This window comes from Choloepus didactylus, chromosome 1 (assembly GCF_015220235.1).
Source record: "Choloepus didactylus isolate mChoDid1 chromosome 1, mChoDid1.pri, whole genome shotgun sequence".
In the NCBI taxonomy this organism is placed as follows: Eukaryota; Metazoa; Chordata; class Mammalia; order Pilosa; family Megalonychidae; genus Choloepus; species Choloepus didactylus.
Window position 1 is genome coordinate 214,614,956 of NC_051307.1, and position 18,679 is coordinate 214,633,634.

Here is an 18,679-nt window from a genome sequence, read left to right on the forward strand (position 1 = left end):
CCTTCTTTTAGCATTTCTTTCCTGTTTAGATAACTGTCTGTAGTCATTCTATTAGGGTACATCTGCTGGTGACAAATTTTCTCAGTTTTCCTCCATCTGAAACATTCTGACTTCCCCTTCTCCTGAAGATCATGTTCATTCTATATAGAATTCTGGGTTGGAAGTTCTTTTCTTTCAGTACTTGAAAACTGTAAGTTCCTGAATCTTAGCAGAAACTAAAAAATAAGGCATATAGAGAAAGCTAAATAAATATACAATAAAGTGGCTACTATTGAACTGAAATGCCTTGGGCTACAAGGAGCTCTGAATCTGGTAGGAGGAATAGACATGTAAAAATGACTGTGATAATGTGTGATAAGTACAAAAATGCCAGTATGTACTCGTCACAGTGAGTGAGTAGTAATGTTTGGGAGAATTGGTGAAAGATTCTTAGCTGAGTTGTGTGAGCTGAGGTCTGAAGGTTGGGAAGTAAAAGGAGTTCCCAGATGGAGGGGAAAACATCAGCAAAAGCCCTGAAAGAAATGGAGAAAATGACTTGTTCAGGAAACCGCAGAACTGCGTATGGCTGAAGCCCAGAATATCTTTGGAAAGCAAGGGGTGATGAAGTAGAAGAGGTAGGTAAGGAAGGTGTGCCAAGGGCCTTCATCTTCTACTAAAGTGTTTTCATTTTATTCCAGGTACCATAAGGAGTTGCAGGGTAGATGAAACTGGTGAATAAAATATTGAAAGCAATGACTGTTACTATTATGTCCTTTTTTAAAGTAGCTTTTCAATGAATTATTAACATTTTAACTTTAATGTAATATGTACCAAAATTTAGTTTATGGATTTGTAGTATATTTAACAGCCAAAATAAAATAGAAGATTCAGAGTACCTGCCTTCTACACTCATTTTAAACATGTTCCATCCTGCCTGCCCCATTATTTCAGTGTCTCAGTGATCAGCAAATGAAGCAGCATGGAATGAGATTATGGCTAGATGGCAGCACATTAAGAGAAGTGTTTCACCTTTCCTGTAGCTAAGCATTCTCTGGCTTTTGCCAGTTTTTGTCAAAACATTAACATTAGTTAATGTATATTTTGCATTATTTACTAGATGAAAAATTTCTAATTCCAGAGGCCAAGAGAAAAACAAAGATTTATGCACAGTTTGTCAAGTTTACACTCTGGTCCAGAAATGCCCAGTCTCCAGAGACCTTCAGAGACTGGCACTGTTCCACCACCCTCATTTATTATGCTGACCCTTTGCCGAGCCACATATGCCTCCCCATCCCTTATGAGCTTTTAGAGTTGAAATGGAACTACTTTCTGCCATCATGTAGGTGGGTATCATTGTCTTTAATCAGTATCACAATTTTGGTAAAAAATAACTTCAAAAAAGAGTAGAAAAACATAAAGAGAAGAATAAAAGGTTTCTAAGTGTTAACATACATGCTTATTTAACAATAGCCATATTTCCTTTCCAGTCCAACTTTTAAAAAGAAATGAGTACCTCATTCCTGCTGCCTCCCAGAGGCAGGCATTGTCCCTGTCTTGGATATTAAAAAAAGGCAAGATCTGCCTGGTACTTGATCTAGTTTAGAGCTGGTGGTGAGGATTCTTCAGTTTAGCTCTCTAGTACTCAGTCCTCTTTCAAAGAAAGAAATCTTCAGAGCCTGACAGCCTTGAAAGAAATAGCAAACTTTTAAAAACAGAAAAAGAAAGCATAAAAGTTTCTCACTGAAAATGTAGAAGTGAACTAGAATATTAACAGGCAGGGAGTAAGGAGCCAAAAATCAGCACCCTGGTTAGGTTACAATGAACATCAGATAGGGAGCAACTTTGCTTGCATTTCCATTGCTTGCCATTAAAGTTAATTTTTAAAAAAAAAATTTCCTTTTTTTTTTATAGTATGTCTATTGTTTTGGTTTGTCTCTATGACTGCTTTTCTAAAATAAGTTCACTATATGAGTATGAACTAGAATCTGCCAATGTCCCAACTGCATGCTCTTTGATGAATTTGACAATTTGAATGGATTAGTCCTTTAGAGGTAGAAAACTATTCTCACAAAGTTCCCAACTTTTCTTGTGAGAAAGTGTCCCTTCCAGAAACAGATTCCAATCGTGTCTAATGCCATGATCCCTTCCTATTTGTAAACTTGTTAATTACATTTAAACCTGAAAATCTGCTTTCCTGAAACATGTAATTTGTACTCTTCCATCTCTTCTCTACACAGATTTTCATTTCTCCCATATTCTTCTGGACATCTTTTTCCTTATTGCCCTGAGGCCTTTCTCATACAGTTGTGAAACAAACTAAATCCGAGTTATGTTCAAATAAGCAGGGAGACTGGCATTTTCTGTAAAAGTAAATATGACTTATCAGAATGATCTTCTAAATTTTTGCCCACGTCATGACATGACTTAACTCAGGACACTATCTCATAATGCAGTAAAATAGGGTGTCTAACAGATTTGTGTAAAATGCCTAAAATGAAGCAAATATGATCACATGAGTTAGTATCATATTATCATGCAGTAATGCTTGACAATACTTTATCATAGAAAACAAATGAAAAGTCCATTGCCTTCATCACAACACAGCTGTTTATGATTTTTTACACTGGCATTCTGTTGGTCTTTATACTCTGCTATCTTAGGTCATTATTTTATCTAGAGAACCCAAAACACATCTCTGCATCTGTAAGTACTATGTAGAAACTAAGCATTTCTTAACAGTCTGACCAATTTTTGGAAGACTTAACTATCATATTGTAAGTTGTCTTGTTTAGAAGAAGTGAAAATTAGCATTGTAGCAGTAAAGGACAAGCTGTCAATCTATTAAATAAATTCCTATTGAAAAGGAACTGCACACATTGCATATTAACATGGTTTATTAGAACAATTAGAACACATCCTTGTTGTCTTCTAAATTAGATTATTCCTTGTTCTGGTAATTATACTAGACAAGGGCAGAATGATAATTTGGGATTCTAAGATTATTGGAAAGAGGATGATCAATAATGCTAATCTACTGGAACACTTAAATTCCCAGAAAGAGGTCTTTTATCATAAGCAATCCTTTGTGTAATCAGCATTATTTCTCAATGACTATGTTTATCTTGCCTAAAGTTGAAAGGTGAAAACTCTGGACAAATAATGGGCATTTATTTCACTGTCAGAAACCCAGTCAGACTGGGTCATCTCTGGCCTCTAGTGGATCAGACATTGCTTCACTCTCTTGCAAAATGCCAACAAGTAACTGCAAGCAAAGGATTCAAGATTCCGTGCAGAGCAGCAAGGCTAGCAGCCTGAATGCCTAACACAGAGAACACAGCAGTTTTAAGTTCTGCTCCTCAGTGAGGACTCATGAAGATTCTCAATTTACAATATATATTTAAATAGATGAAAAGTTTTTGTCAATGAGATGACTTCTCAATATATTAAAAAAAGAATAACAGAATATTTCTATACATGAAGATATCATTTGCAGAAATTAAATTAATGGGGGGACTGTACAACAACAAAGATATCTGGCTTTCCAGAATGGATTAGACTGAAGCCTTTAGATCTGATTTTAACTACTGTCACTTGTTTCATATTTTGAAGACCACAGAAAATTTAAATGCTTCAAGGACTCTCCCTTGCCCCATGCAAGTATTACCAAGCATGCTAGGACAGCCTAGAGAGCAGCTCCCAGAACTTCTAGGATTCAGAATCTTGACAGAGTGGAATAGTGCTGGGACACACAGAGTTGACATCAGTGAATCTGGAGTTCACTGCAATAATGGGCAACAAAAATATCCTACCAGCAGCCCAGATTACAGGAATCTCAGCCCCGCTGTGGACTGAATCAGCCTTAGTCAATGCAGAGTCCTAATGAGACCATGTCTAGACAGTATTGATCTCCCACAGGAAAAAAATAATTCAGAGTGTGACTTCTCTTCCAGCTTAGTCCAAATGACACCGAAATCGTGATCTTTCATTCACACATTGCTAACACTTTCCCTAACCAGAGACACTTTAAAGTCATGGAGGAAGGAAATATAGTTTAAAACTCATGTAGGAATGGAGTAAAATGCTCCCCAGGTAATGTGATGGAGAGCTAGGATTGTGAACAACAAGATGAAAGTGGAGTGGGAGAACCAGACAGAATGTCCTCTTACTTTGAGACTGAAATGAAGCCATGACTGAGGCATTCTGGTAGTTCCAGAGAATGGAGAGCCTCGTAAGACAGGTTTTTATTTTGCTTTGATTTGTTTTCTCATTAAAGGAAAATGAAACAAGCACCTTGTATGTTGCAACAGTATCAAGGTTCTGTTCTGTTGAAGAATGTAAAATAAAAACATAGTCCAGAGAGACTTTCAATCACTATAAAGAGTTCTTTATAAATGCCACCTAGAGACAAAAATTATCACTTCTGTGCTCCTAACCAAATAGCCTTGCAAATTTTGGAAACAGTTGCCCTCTACAGCACCAGAAGAAAGTTCCTCTATAATTTCTTTTCAAGCTGGATTTTGTGCCTTTTGAGCATTCACTCTCCAAACTGTTAGTCAAAAGACTAACAGCAGTGAAACTTGGGCAACTAGAAACCTTATCTATTGATAGAACAGTCCACTTCCCCAAATGGACTGTATATAATTTCTTGAAAGCTTAGTGAAAACCCTACATTTGTCTCAAATGAAGAGAAGCCAGTCGTAAGTTTCCTTTTCTCTGTGTTAATGAAAGACATATGTACAACACGATAAGCAAGAGAGAATGACACAGTGCCCATCCTTTTCTTCTCATCCAAAGCAGGTAATAATAATATGAGGGTTCTGGGTTAGAGTACACCATTGGGGTATATTTCCAGGAGATAAAATTAACTTTCAAGCAACCTCAATTCTGACACACTGGGGTTAGAGAAAGTATGTATGTATATATTCCTAGTTACTAAGAGGGAGAGATAGTGGTGAAAAGTAAGGCTTGGTCATATATTTAAAAGATGTGAAACCTATTTCAAAATAAGGAAAGATCAGTTGTGATTTAGGACAATGTGATTGGAGAAACTGAACTCTCTCTAAGGAAATACAGATCCCAGCAAATACTTTATAAATTACACAAAGGCATGCTATAGAGTTTGGTAGAATCAGTATTCAACCATACTGATCTGGCAAAATGTTAAATTAGCCAAATGTAATAGGAAAAATAGTTCTCTATTGATTAGGTGATTGACTTAAAGTATTCATGAACTTTGCAAAAGTATAAGTAGTACATTCCAGAAACAAGAAATAAATCACATATATCCACCAACAGAAATGAAGGCATTTCATATAATCTTGGTGAAAAGATTCTCAGGTATTTCATAAAATCGTTGACTCTGGGATGGGAAAGACCCTACATACATAAACTCAGAGCATTCTTATTCCTACCTCCACAGTTAAAAGAGCCTAAGAACAAAACCTTTCTCTTAAGACTTCCCTAGGATGTACTTCAACACACTATCTGTTTACAATAAAGTTTCCTGCCTTTCAAGGTAATTTTTCCCAGTGACTGACCAAATGTTGCTGAAACTACCACCTATTAACCCATTTTTCCATTGAAATAGCCCCTCCCTTACTGCTTCCCAGTTCTCATTTCTTTTGTTTACGCTCCCACCTCCTCATGTTTACTCAGAGGAAGCTTTCTTCAACCAAAGAAAAGTTACTGTTTCATCTCCCTTCACAGTACCTGCTAAAGCCAGTTCTGGCCAGTTATAGCCACTAGGGCATGTTCAAGTGGGAGAAGCCCTAACCTAAAGTCACTGTCGCCTAATTATAATAGCAAAAATCACATCCCCTGATCATGCCAAGCCACCATTTTTGAACATGTGATGCATGAAGTAACATGATTTGAAGCTGTGTATGCTCCACTTTAGCTTACCCCTTAACCCATGGCATCTCACTCTATCCTTAGCCACTCCCATAAGTCGACCTTCCCCAAACAGTGTAAAACCACCAGACCCGTTCTGCTTGGGGAAACCTGTCTCCTTGTGGAGCTGCTTGCAATAAAATGCTTTCTTTTCTCGAAATCCTGATGTCACAGCATAGACTTCTGTGTGCATTAGGCAACAAGCCTGCTTTTGGTGGTAACAATTTAGCACCTCAGATGGGACTGTGGTCTTAGAGACCCCTCAGCAAGATTTTCAGCCACTGACTCTGCATGGCCACCTAGTTTACAGGCTCTATGACTGGTAATCTTTCTTGTTCCCACGGGTGTCACCATGTTGAGAGGAGAAATGGTTCTAGGTACAGACATCCAAGTGCCTACTCTTTTGCAAAACCTGGTCATTTATTCTGTTACTTGCTGCCAATTAAGATTGTGGGTTTGAGTGTAACCTTAGTCCAGACTGGTTACTGGGTGCAGGTCCCAAGCTTATAAGGGTTAATCCCTGAAGTCCTCATGTTCTGGTACTGAAGTTCTGAATCTGGTTTTACCAGTCCATGCTGGTATAGAATCTTTGCCTACCAAGTCTAATTCTAACTGTATATATAGTTCTATGTATATTTTGTCTTAGCACACTAAAAGTTACAACCATGGGAAATGTTACAGTATAAATGGTTGCAGCCCCTTAAAAAGTATTTTAGATAATTGGTCTATATTTAGTTAAGAAACAATGAAAAGGAAAAAGATGGTATTTTTCTGTAACAATATAAGTTAGAGTCTGGAGAAAACTGGCCTGAAAATGGGCCCCTTAATTATGACACTGTATTGCAACTGGAATTATTTTGTAAGAAGGGAGAAAAATGGGATGAAATTCTGTATCTTCATTCCTTTACAGCCCCATGCTAAAATAAGCATTTGCAAAGAAAAGATGTATTATCATGATTCAAACAAAAAAACACACTGGGTCCCAGCCTGGGGAAAAGTGAAATTGGAATATCAGAGAAACGTCAGTCCTAAGCAAGCCAGTTCCTGCCAGATTGCGGCCCGATGAAGACTGGTCCCTATTACACTTAGAGTTTCCCTCAGCTCCACCACCTCCTTACACCAGGGAAAATGGTGCCTCTTCACCCCAGAGTGAGTCCTCACTCAGTCCCCCTTCACTGCCCAGACAGGAAGGAATGATCTCCCCACCTCTTACCTGTCAAGGCACCCAATTTGGTCAAGGGACTGCCCAATTCTGGGCAGGGCGATTCCCACTCAGACAAGTTCCAGCCAGACTAATGACCAAGGAAGCCCCAGAGGATTTATTTATTTCTCCACCTCAGATATATATAATTGGAATAATAGCATGCCTTCACTTCGGGGTGGCTGTAAAGAAATGGAGAATCTCTTTACTTCTATTTTTGCTACTCATAACCCTACATGCACAGATAGTCAAGCCCTCTTAAACACCCTCCTCACCTCTGCGGAATGTAGAAGTTCTCAAAAAAGCCCAGGAGGAAGCCAATAGGTTGTGTGATCAACAACCTAATAGCCACTGCATGTTCCTGGAGCTCTGACCGTTCCTATGACAGAGCCTCACTGGAACCCAAATGAGCAGGGGTACTAAGCTAAATTAGATCACTATAAAGGGTGCATCATAACAGGAATGCAGAAAGGTGTTCCAAAACCAAAAACCCTGAATAAAGTACAGGATATCTAACAGGAACAAAAAGAAAATCCTTCAGTTTTTCTTGAAAGGATCTTTGAGGCATATAGTCAATACATCTATCTGGAGCCTGAGCATCTAGACAACACAAGATTAATTAATTTCGCTTTTATTAGGCAAAGGGCTTCAGACATAAAGAAACTGCAGAAATCAGAAGGAGAATTGAGAATGCTGGTGACTTGATTTGCTGAGATTGCTTTTAAGTTCTTAACAACTGAGACCAACTTCAGGACGAGCAGATGAAACACCAAACTGCTTTACTGGGGGTAGCCACTGGCCAAGGTTTAACCAGATCAAATTGTATTAGACCAGCCAAAGAAGAATAATGAAGGGTAAGACCCCCACCGACTAACCCAAATTATACTGTCTCCTGGGGCAGGGTAAAGGGCCAGTGCACGGGAGAATGTCGAGTTGCCTGCAGAGAGGGGAGGCCCAGACACCTAGCAAATCCACCTATCAAATGCCTCAGCTTGCAGGGGATGAGAGTGACCAAGAATGACGGGACCCAGGGGCACCTTCCAAGTCTACACAGCCACATCACCATTTCCCACCAGGAGCCCTGGGGATCTATATTAGTGGGAAAGCAGCGTATAGACTTTTAAATTGATACTGGAGCTACCTACTTTGTTTTGAACCAAGAAGTCTTTCACCAAGAACAGTAGCAGATATTGGGGTGTCTGGAGCCTCAAACAATAAGCCTTTTCTGCAACCCCTTGAATGCCAAGTAGGAAATACCAATTTGAAGCACAGTTCTCTCTATATACCTGTACGTTCTGTGCCACTACTCAGATGAGATTCACTAAACAAAATCAGGTCCAAGTAACCTTCTCAGCAGAGAAATTGGACATTGACATTTCCCCCAACCAGGCTTGCACCCTTCAGACTCTTCTGCTACAGGAGAGGGGGCCCAATCTAAGATTCCTAAAGACATCCTGCTAAAGATAAGGCCAGAGGTGTGAGCTGAGGGGATGCTGGGCAGAGCCAGAATGCTGAACCAAGTCTGCCTGACGTTAAAATTCCTAACCTTAAACAATACCCCTTAAAGAAAAAGGCCCAAGAAGGCATAGAGCCATTAATAGAGTCTTTTCTCAAATACCAGCTAATTCGACCTTGCCAATCTCCATATAACACCCCCCCTCCTACCTGTCCTAAAACCAGGTACTAAAAAGGAGTATCGGTTTGTGCAGGATCTGAGAACAATCAATCAAATAGTAGAGAACAACCATCCAGTGGTGCCAAACCACACACATTTGCTAACCACCTTGTCTGGAGATCTCTGCTGGTTCACTGTACTGGATCTAAAAGATGCTTTCTACTATGTGCACTGAGCCCTGAATCCTGGGAACTATTTGCTCTTGAATGAGAGAATCCCCGGACTAATGTAAAGCAAAAATATTATTGGACGATACTTCCCCAAAGTTTTAAAAATGCCCCTACTTATTTGGAGAAACCTTAGCAAACGATTTAAGAGAACCACAACTCCAGAATGGAATGCCAGCAGATCAGAGGAAGCATCCAACCACAATACTATTTTAACTCTGAATTATCTAGCAGATTGGGGATATAAGTTGTTTAAGAAGGTTCAGATTTCACAGCCCACTGTGAAATATTTAGGATTTCAGTGATCAAAGGGGCAGAGAAACTTACTGCTGGACAGAAGAGAAGCCTTAGCCAGAGTAGCTGAACCAATCACCTGGAGACAGCTATGAGATTTCTAGGAATGGCAGGATTCTGCCACATTTGCATACCAGATTTCAAACCTTTGGCCAAACCTTTATATGAGTATTAGAAACGTGGAAATAAAGAACCATTGAATTGGACTGCAAAATGCCAACAAGCATTCTGTAAAATAAAAGAAAAATTTAACAGCTCCAGCTGTAGCCTCCCAGACAAAGCCTTTTGATCAGGTGTGTATGAACATCAAGGAGTTAGTTTAGAAGTGCTAACCCAGAACCGTGGTCACACCCAAAGGCCAGCTCTCTATTTCTCAAAACAACTAGCTGCAGTAGTACAGGGTTGGCTAGTCTGCCTCCAGGTGGTGGCAGCCACTTCTGACTTACTGCAATTAGCCGAGAAATTCATTCTACAGATACGCACACTCCTAACTCTGTATTGCCCCTCACGGAACAGAAATGGGGCTTTTGGTTTACTTCTGGGAGGCAAGTACCACGCTATCTTGCTAGGTAATCCAAATATAAAACTAAAAGTGGTCTCTGAATCCTACTACGTTACTCCCCACCACTCAAGTAGAGCCTGTTCATAACTGTATAAAATAATTGAGGAAGTCTAGACCAGCCAACCTTGACCCTATCTCATGGATTAACCCCCAGAGGACTCAGACCTGCAGATGTTCACTCACAGAAGCAGTTTCATGGAACAAGGACACCAGAGAGCTGGGTATGCTGTAGTAACCCTATAAGAGACACTTGAAACTGAGGTCCTTCGTCCAGGTACATCTGTACAAACAGCAGAACTCATAGTCTTCACTAGGGCCTTACATTTAGGAAACAAGAAGAGGGTGAAAATATACACAGACTCCAAATATGCCTTTTCAGTAGTCCATGCACATGGAGCTATCTGGAAGGAGAGAGGAACACTAACATCTGAGAGAAAGAAAATAAAACATGTAGATATAATCATAGCTCTATTAGATACCATTATGCTACCACAGAAGGTCATATTATCCATTGTCATGGACATTAAAGGAGTTAAGGACCTGATACCAAGATGGAACAATTTAGCAGATTGTACAGGTAAAAGGGAAGCTAAGTTTCAACAGCCAACAACCATAGCAGCTCTCATAACAAGCATTGACTTAACACCCTTCATATCAAAATATTTCTCAAATGACATATTGAAAGTGAGGAATGGGGATTTTCTCCCAAATCACGATACCCCTCCCATCCACAGTTTGGCTCAGAGGCACCAGGGGGAACCAATCAAAGTCACTCCTGAAGGCTGGATTTCTAGATGGGAGGGAATAGTATTAATTCCCAAAAACATAATGTAAAGAATTACTACTCATCTGCATCAGGGAACTCATTATAGTAAAGATGTCATGTACCAATAGCTAGAAAAATACATTGTTGACCCTAACATGAGAAGAACCATACAGAAGGTGACTCAAGAATATCTTGTCTGTACCAAAAATAACCCCTAAGACAGGACCCCCACCACCAAAGAAGGGGGTCCAAGCATGATGAAGGGGATCAGGGGGAGACTGGCAAATAGATTTTACTGTTATGCCAAAAGCCCAAGGGAATTACAAATACCTCCTTGTCTTTATGGACACTTTCTCAGGATGGGTTGAGGAATTCCCCTGCAGAACCAAGAGGGCATCTGAAATGACAAAGGCATTACCAGAGAAATTATTCCCTAGATTTGGAGTGCCACCCTTGATCCAAAGAGAGAATAGGAGTGCCTTTATTTATGAGAATAATTGAAGAAGTGCCAGTTGTCTTAGGCATTCATCAGAAGCTATATGTATCTGGGAGACCACAATCCATAGGAAAAACTGAAAAGATGAACCACACTCTGAAGAAAACTATAGCCAAAATTTGTTAAGAAACTAACCTGACCTAGGACAACGTTTGTCCAAATGCCGTGTTTAGAATAAGAGTAGCTCCCAGAAACAGGCTCGGTTTGAGCCCCCATGAAATAGTGTTTGGGAGACCCTTCTTTAAAACCAATTGTAACAACAGCTTAAATAATGAACATGTAATTGATTAATTAGAAATACATCCAGTCCTTAGAAGCCACTCTCTGCAATTACACCAATATGCTTCTGACTGGCTCCTTTTTCCCACTGATGTCCCCAACATTGCATAGATTCAAAGGATTGGGTGCTGTTCTGGTTTGAATGTCATGTAGCCCACAGAAAGTCATGCTCTTTAGTGCAGTCCTGTGGGGGCAGACTTATTATGGGTGGGATCTTTTGATTAGGTTGTTTCCATGGAGATATGCCCCACCCAACTATGGGTGAGACCTTTTGATTAGATTATTTCCATGGAGGTGTGACCCCACTCATTCAGGGTTGGTCTTGATTAGTTTACTGGAGTCCTTTAAAACAGCTCATGGAGAGAAGGAGCTCAGAGAAGCTGAAAGAGACATTTTAGAGAGAAGCTAAGATATATAACCCAGAGTTTGCCCCTCAGAGAAGCTAAGAGCTGACAGAGATGCTTGGCGATGCAGACAGATGGATGTTTGGAGATGCTAAGCTAAGTGATGAAGCTAACAGTTTGCCCAGAGAAGCTAAGAGAGGACCCCCAGATGCTTAGAGAGAAACACCCTAGGGGAACAAACAAGGATGCACAGGAGCTGCGAGAGAAAAGCTAAGAGAGACAGAAGCCCAGAGACATTTGAGCTAAGAGAGACAGAAGCCTGGAGAAAGCCATTTTGTAACACAATCTGGGTGCAAAGGACAAGCAGACAGCAGCCATGTGCCTTCCTAGCTGACAGAGGTGTTCTGGATGCCATCGGCCTTTCTTCAGTGAAGGTATCCTCTCATTGATGCCTTATTTTGGACCCTTTTATAGACTTAAAACTGTAAATTTATAACCTAATAAGTCCCCTTTTTAAAAGCGAATCCATTTCTGGTATTTTGCATTATGGCAGCTTTAGCAAACCAGAACAGGTGCTTCTTAACTGGAAGATAAGCACCCTGGTAGCACTATCAGGTCTTGCTTGTTACTCACTCTTCTGTTAAGTTGCAGGGAACCCAGTCTTGGATTCATCACTCAAGAGTGTAAGTTATCCCCACCCCAGAAAGTGACTCTCCACCCTTTCTTCAGAAGACTAAAGCCTCAAAGGAGCTGTCGACACCAAAGCAAGACCGCCATCCCAGCAAAAATCCCTTCTTACTGCCAGGTTATCCCTGTGAATCTATCACAGACCTGAAGTTACTTTTTAGAATAGCCAAAGATAAGTGATGATTGATATAGACTGTATTACTTGGCCATGCATTCTCCTTTTTTTAATTGGTTGAATTCTATTTATTATCTTTTATGGACTAATGTCTGCTTGCCTCTTGCCTACTGGTTGGAATCATTTTCTTTGCAGCAAGAATTACCTTATAAGGGATAAGTATACTATATTTCCTTCTAATTGTGTTACTTAGGATCGAAGTTATAAGACTTTAAAAGAATGGCTTTCTTTAACTCTTGTGATTCTTTCTACCTATAATATCCCTTACTTCATGGAAAAGGGAAATGGGAAGGAAAACTTTGTTATAAAATCGTCACAAGCTTAGCGTGGAGAAGACAGTTGAACAATTGCTGGATATGCCATCCAAACTCCTATACAAAATCCAACTCCTACAGTGCTATACCCATGACAGATTTTCTCCAAGTTCCTGGGTTAATCTTCTAATGGGTTGCCAGAATCTTAAGGGTGAGCTTCCCATAGAAGGAGAACTGTTCACCTTTAGCTCCTTCCCTTGCTTCAATCTTACCCCCATCATAACTGTTCCCTGGAAAGGGATGGGGGATATGGAACTCAACTCCTAAGCTCTTCCCAGCCACTCTACTTTCTATATGAACATGGAGCTAACATATGCTGGGTCTATGCAGACAACTGTAATCAAACAACATCCAATCATACAGTGAATAGAGTTCTGAATAATACAGCAATGTGCTGAGACTTCAGGAAGGGAACTATAAACTATAGAAGGGGACATGTATACCTATTGTACCATTGAAAAGTCTGATAACAACCAAAATGGGGAATTAGCATATAAAAGCCAAGAAAATGGGGTAATGGGAAGAAAACCTGTGAAAACCCCTCCTGCAAGTTACCCTTCTTATGGAAACCTTATAAAGCAGGCCCTTCATCCATCCTCTGTCACTATCTTAACCAAATCTTACTCCTAAAATATTTCGGCAAATGTAAGTCTTACAGAAAACTTCTTAGGTAGGAAATTCCCTGTGCCCCAAATGAATATATATTTACCTGTGGAAGCCCCACAAACCATTTACCTTCCAAAGGTTTTGAAGAAGCCATCTTTGACACCCAGGTCAAAATGTTCCAATATGTAAATAATATCTGGATAAAAAGTCAATGTACTCTAGGGTACTTAAAGCCTGATATTTCAATATACCAACCTACTAACCATATCCAACATGAACCGGCACTAGGCATAATCATAGCTGGACTGGGATTAGAAGTAACATTATTAGTCCCTTGGGGTGGATTTGCTTACCATGAAGCAGCTTCACACAATTTTACTGCAAACATTTGAGGAACTTGCTAACTCCACTACTGCTGAACTTGAGGCCATTCAAGTCTCCGTTCATCCTTTGGCAAATATCATCAAGAACAACCAGATAGCCTTAGACTATCTTTTAGCAGAACAAGGAGAAGTATGTGCTATAGCAAACACCTCCCCCCTTACTTGGATAAATACCTCCAGCCATATTGTGTTAAATATACAAAATCTGTACAACTAAACCACCTAGCTGCATAATATTAATAACCCATCTGCACAAACTTTGTGGGAGTCAATTAAAAGCTACTTACCCAAATTGTCTTGGCTCTTAACAATTTTAAGCCCAATAATAATTTAATACTGCTCATTTCAAATCTTTAGCTCTAAATCTTGTTGTCAAATTTGCATCCCAGAGACTACAGTCTACTAAACTCTTCTCCTCAGCTGCCATCTTCAGAGAACAGGGGTACCAGCCTGTACCTGAGCTACGAGCCAAAGATGAGGAAACAGACATCCTAACGCCACTGCCCCAGACTGTTGACTCAAGAATACCTCCAACTGTATGCTAAGATGTTCCATTCCTTGAATCACAACCTATGCCCCAAGTCAGCAGGAAGTAGTTAGAGTGGTCATTGCCCCTCATCCCTCAAGATTGAGGAATATAACAACAAAAGGGGGGACTGAAACTGCCACCTGCTAACCCACTTTTCCATTGAAATAGCATCACCCTTTCTGATATGCAGAAGTTCCCATGTCCTTTGTTTAAGCTCCCACTTCTTTATGTTTACTCAAAGGAAGCCTGCTTCAACAAAAGAAAAGTTACTGTTTCCTCTCCCTTTGCAGTACCTGCTAAAGCCAGTTCTGGCCAATTCTAACCACTAGGTATGCGCAATTGGGAGAAGACCTGACCTAAAATCCATTCACCTATTATAATAGTAAAAAATCACACCCATTCATTGATCATGCTAGGCTGCCATTTTGAACAAGCAACGCATGAAGTAGCATGATTTGGAACTGTGCATGCTCCCTTTTAGCCTATGCTTTAACCCATGTCATCTCACCCTATCCTTAGCCACTCCCTTAAGCCCACCTTCCCCAAATGGTATAGAACCACCAGACCCTTTCTGCTCTGGGAGCAGAGACAGATCAGAGGGTTACCTTCTGTCTCCTTGTGGAGCTGCTTGCAATAAACTCTTTCATTTCTCAAAATCCTGGTGTCACAGCATTGACTGTGTGCATTGGGCAATGAGCCTGCTTTGCACAGTAAAGGTGCTTCACCATTATATAAATCCATTCTTCCTTAATGCTACAAGTGAAGACAGAGACCTAGCTATTAGCCACTATCTTCTGTTATAAAAATCACACTTCAGCTTTTTCTTTTGAAATGTGATTAATCATATCTGTGACTGTCTTCCAAATTTAGCTGAAGTTTCCCTGAATCTCTTTAAAATGAGTACGGGGGCTAGAAAATATCTTCCCAGGATTAATATAAAGAAGAGAAAGTTTCACCATTTCTCTTGATTTATTTCAGAACTCAGCTTGGTCTTCATTAGTACCACACAGCTGCTTTATTATTCAAAGTCCTCTATGACCCCTGATCATTTTTCCCTGAGGGTGCATATTTGTTCATGAACTATATTACAATTTTGTGATCTACTGGATTTTCTCTCATATTCTACTCCACACTTGTTCTAAATTAATGAATTCCATTCCTTTCTGGTTTTTACTATTCCTATTTATTAAATTCACTCTCAATGTGTAATTTATTTTCAAAGGAATTCACAATTCTTTATTCCCAGTTTTGTATCAACAATGAATTTAATAAGCATTAAGCTTAATCAACTTTTCAAGTGTACTAGAGACAGATTTTGTTAAAATAGTAGTGTTCCAAGCCTTCCATTTCCCACAAAACAAATTTTATTTTGCCTTTCCCCTTCACCCAACTTGTAAGAGAAGTATATTTTGGTTGTCGTGATGCAGAATTGTGTGAATAGTAACAAAAGAAAAACTGGAAAGGTAGGAGGAAAGTGAGAGGGAAAAAAAAAGACTGAGCTATAGCCTTGAGAGGAAATAGTACAGTCATTTGAAAGCAAAGGGATGAAAGAGAGAGTACCTGGCTCCTGAGCACAAGGAGTGAAACATCACTGGGATGGAAAAGAAGGGGGAATGAGGATTTTAAAGAGTTGTCATGCCTAATGAATAATGAGTAGAATTGAGAATTATTTTTCATTATTTCATTTGCTGCACTATCATAAAACTGACACCCATGAGGCCTCAGGACTTACTTGGGTTACACAAATATCCTCCAAGCTGATGCTTATTCATTTATATCTAGATTTCAGTTTCCTTTAAATGACATAAATACAACCCCAAGAAGTCAACTTGATTATCTCTTAAATTTTTAAGGGCTTTTGGTCTACTTTAAATGAAAGTCTACCAGTTAACTCACAGGTCAATGTCCAAGACAACCTCACAGATCCGTGTCTATGACAACCTCAAAGACTACTTGAGCTATTAATAAATTTATATGAAAACATATTAAAATAAATGTATATATCTGTCACATTGGGAGCCAATGGTTGCTACATGGTAATTCAGTTTTACACCATGGAGGATATATTCACAAAAAGGTACAAGAAGGAAATAAAGGAATAACCATGATAAGCCTTTTGCATAAGATTATTATGAAAGGAAGGAGGACTTACGGCTTCATTGCTCTGCTATACAGACCACCCAACAAAATGTGGAAATGACTTTGTTGGAATATGAGTCTCTGCATGTCTTTCTTGGTTGAATTATATTACTAAAAATCAATGCAGCACAGTCATAGCTCTTATTATTCTTAAAGAAGTATAGGAAGTAAAAGGAAAGCCTGGAGCTAAATTAAAAGATTATCATTCTTCAGACCAATATATTACATGTTTATAAATTAAATCTGTTGTTAATAAAGACATACCACATAGTAAGGACATGTGTAAAGGAAGGAGAGAGTGTGGAGGTTTTAGAAATATATAAATACATATAAATATATATATATATACACATATGTAAGTGTGTGTGTATGTGTGTATATGTGTGTGTGTGTGTGTGTCCAAGTCATTCCCAAGGTTCTAAATAAAATAACCTGTTACCCAAATAAAGTAAAGCAGTATCTTAAGGGAGGGAATTTGAGTTCTAAAACCAGAACCTAAGGCAAACATTGCATAATGTTTTGTCAAACTTAACACTGAAGATCATTTTAATCAAATGACATAGGATGCATATTATATTGCTTTGTGCATACAAGCCTGGCAGTAAATATGTGAAAGCAAACAAATGAGCTAGGCCAAAGAAAGGAACAAAAGAAAAGTCTATCTACAGATTTCTGGGCATTCAAACTATATCACCTTTAAATAACTACCAAATCTCAACCAGTGAATCCTTACTAAGTAGGTATTGAAGCGTAGAGGTTAAACTCTCCAAAAGGGCTTATGCCACTGTTTTAATACTAAATTTTTGTAACTTTAATATAGTAATAGAGTTATATATCATCGTTAACATAAAATGAGATAATGCGTGCAAAAGCACTTGCCACAGGGACTAGGGGAGAGCAGATAATAAATAAGTGGGTTTTGATCTAAGTTTTGCTTCACTAGACCCACAAACACACTGCTCTTTGAAATCATGCAGAGAACTTGGCAACCTGCTTCTTTTCTTTCCAAGCTGGCATTTCCACATGGGGACCCAATGAGCAGCTATTCCTTGCACATTTTAGGCTTTAAGAAGATATTACCCTGGTTCTGGGTTCTAAGTGTGCATTATACACCAGAAGCACTCCTTTAAGCTTGGGTTGCATCTCAGCTGATGGACTCCCTGATGAAGTCTGTTCTTTCCAAAGCCACAACACAGCACGTTAGGTTCAAACCACAGGGCTATCACATTAGGAGGGCATGTTTCTTTTCTAAAAAAGCATCTCTATCAACTCTACCGGGAAGCAAATGAACCCATGAAATCCATGAATTCTTGTCTTGTATAACAGTACCTACAATGGGATGCCACAAAAGTCTAGAACCTGGATTTACTTTTCCTCCCTTCCTTCTTCTATTCCTTCTTTCTTTACCTTGAAATTTCTGCTTATGGTAAAACCACAGCCTAAAGAAAAGTCAAATGGGGTTTCCTATTAGTTGACATTTCCATGATATATCATTTTTTGATCCTTATCTGAACTCCCTCAAGATGGCTGGCTACTTTATAGGAATAAGGTATGCCAAATGAAATAGTGAACCCGAGGCACAATTTTACCCTTGTCATGTGAAGAGAGAATATTTTTCTCCTGGATTTATGATGTAATGCAACTCACACACTTTCTTTTCCTCTTTTCCCTAGTTTGTGCTTCCTAGTAATGCTGCACACCATCACCACCATCATCATAAATTCATAGGCTGCCTATGGCTGTTGCCTCTAGGTAGCTCCCAAATTATCTAATCCAGATATCATTGTCTTTGACTCCCCTTAGGCATGAATCCATTTTCCATTACTCTTCCTTATTGAAATCTGTTTCTGATTATTTTTCATAAGGTGTTTTAGCTTTCTTTTCTTTCCCTTAGTTGAATATCTTTTATCTCTTCTACTCATTTCTAAAGCCTCCTGGACCCATAGCAAAGATCTTCTACATTTACGGAGTTTACATCTCCAAATTTAGACATTCATGAGCTCTCCACTATCAAATTGCTTTTTTTAAGATAATTTTTAGCAATGTAACCAAAAGCAGACTTTTAGATTTTTGGAATTCCAGACTCCATATCTCAGATCTCAGCTATAACTTAACAGATTGTAAGATGATGACTAGAGCTAATACAATACATGCTTTCAACCCAGACCAAACTCTTCAAAGATGGCCACCCTTC

At 39.2% G+C, this 18,679-nt stretch overlaps 1 protein-coding gene across 6 annotated transcripts in view; it reads right to left on the reverse strand.

The window, feature by feature from the left end:
- Positions 1-18,679, reverse strand: part of FHIT (fragile histidine triad diadenosine triphosphatase) — a 1,654,094-nt gene that overhangs the window by 1,250,071 nt on the left and 385,344 nt on the right. For 3 of the 6 annotated variants that reach the window (XM_037799416.1, XM_037799409.1, XM_037799390.1), the window contains exon 3: positions 10,864-10,930. The exons of the other annotated variants lie outside the window; for them this stretch is intronic. The gene's annotated coding sequence lies outside the window, so the exon portion shown is untranslated. The remainder of the gene's footprint in view (positions 1-10,863; positions 10,931-18,679) is intronic. 6 annotated transcript variants of the gene reach the window in all.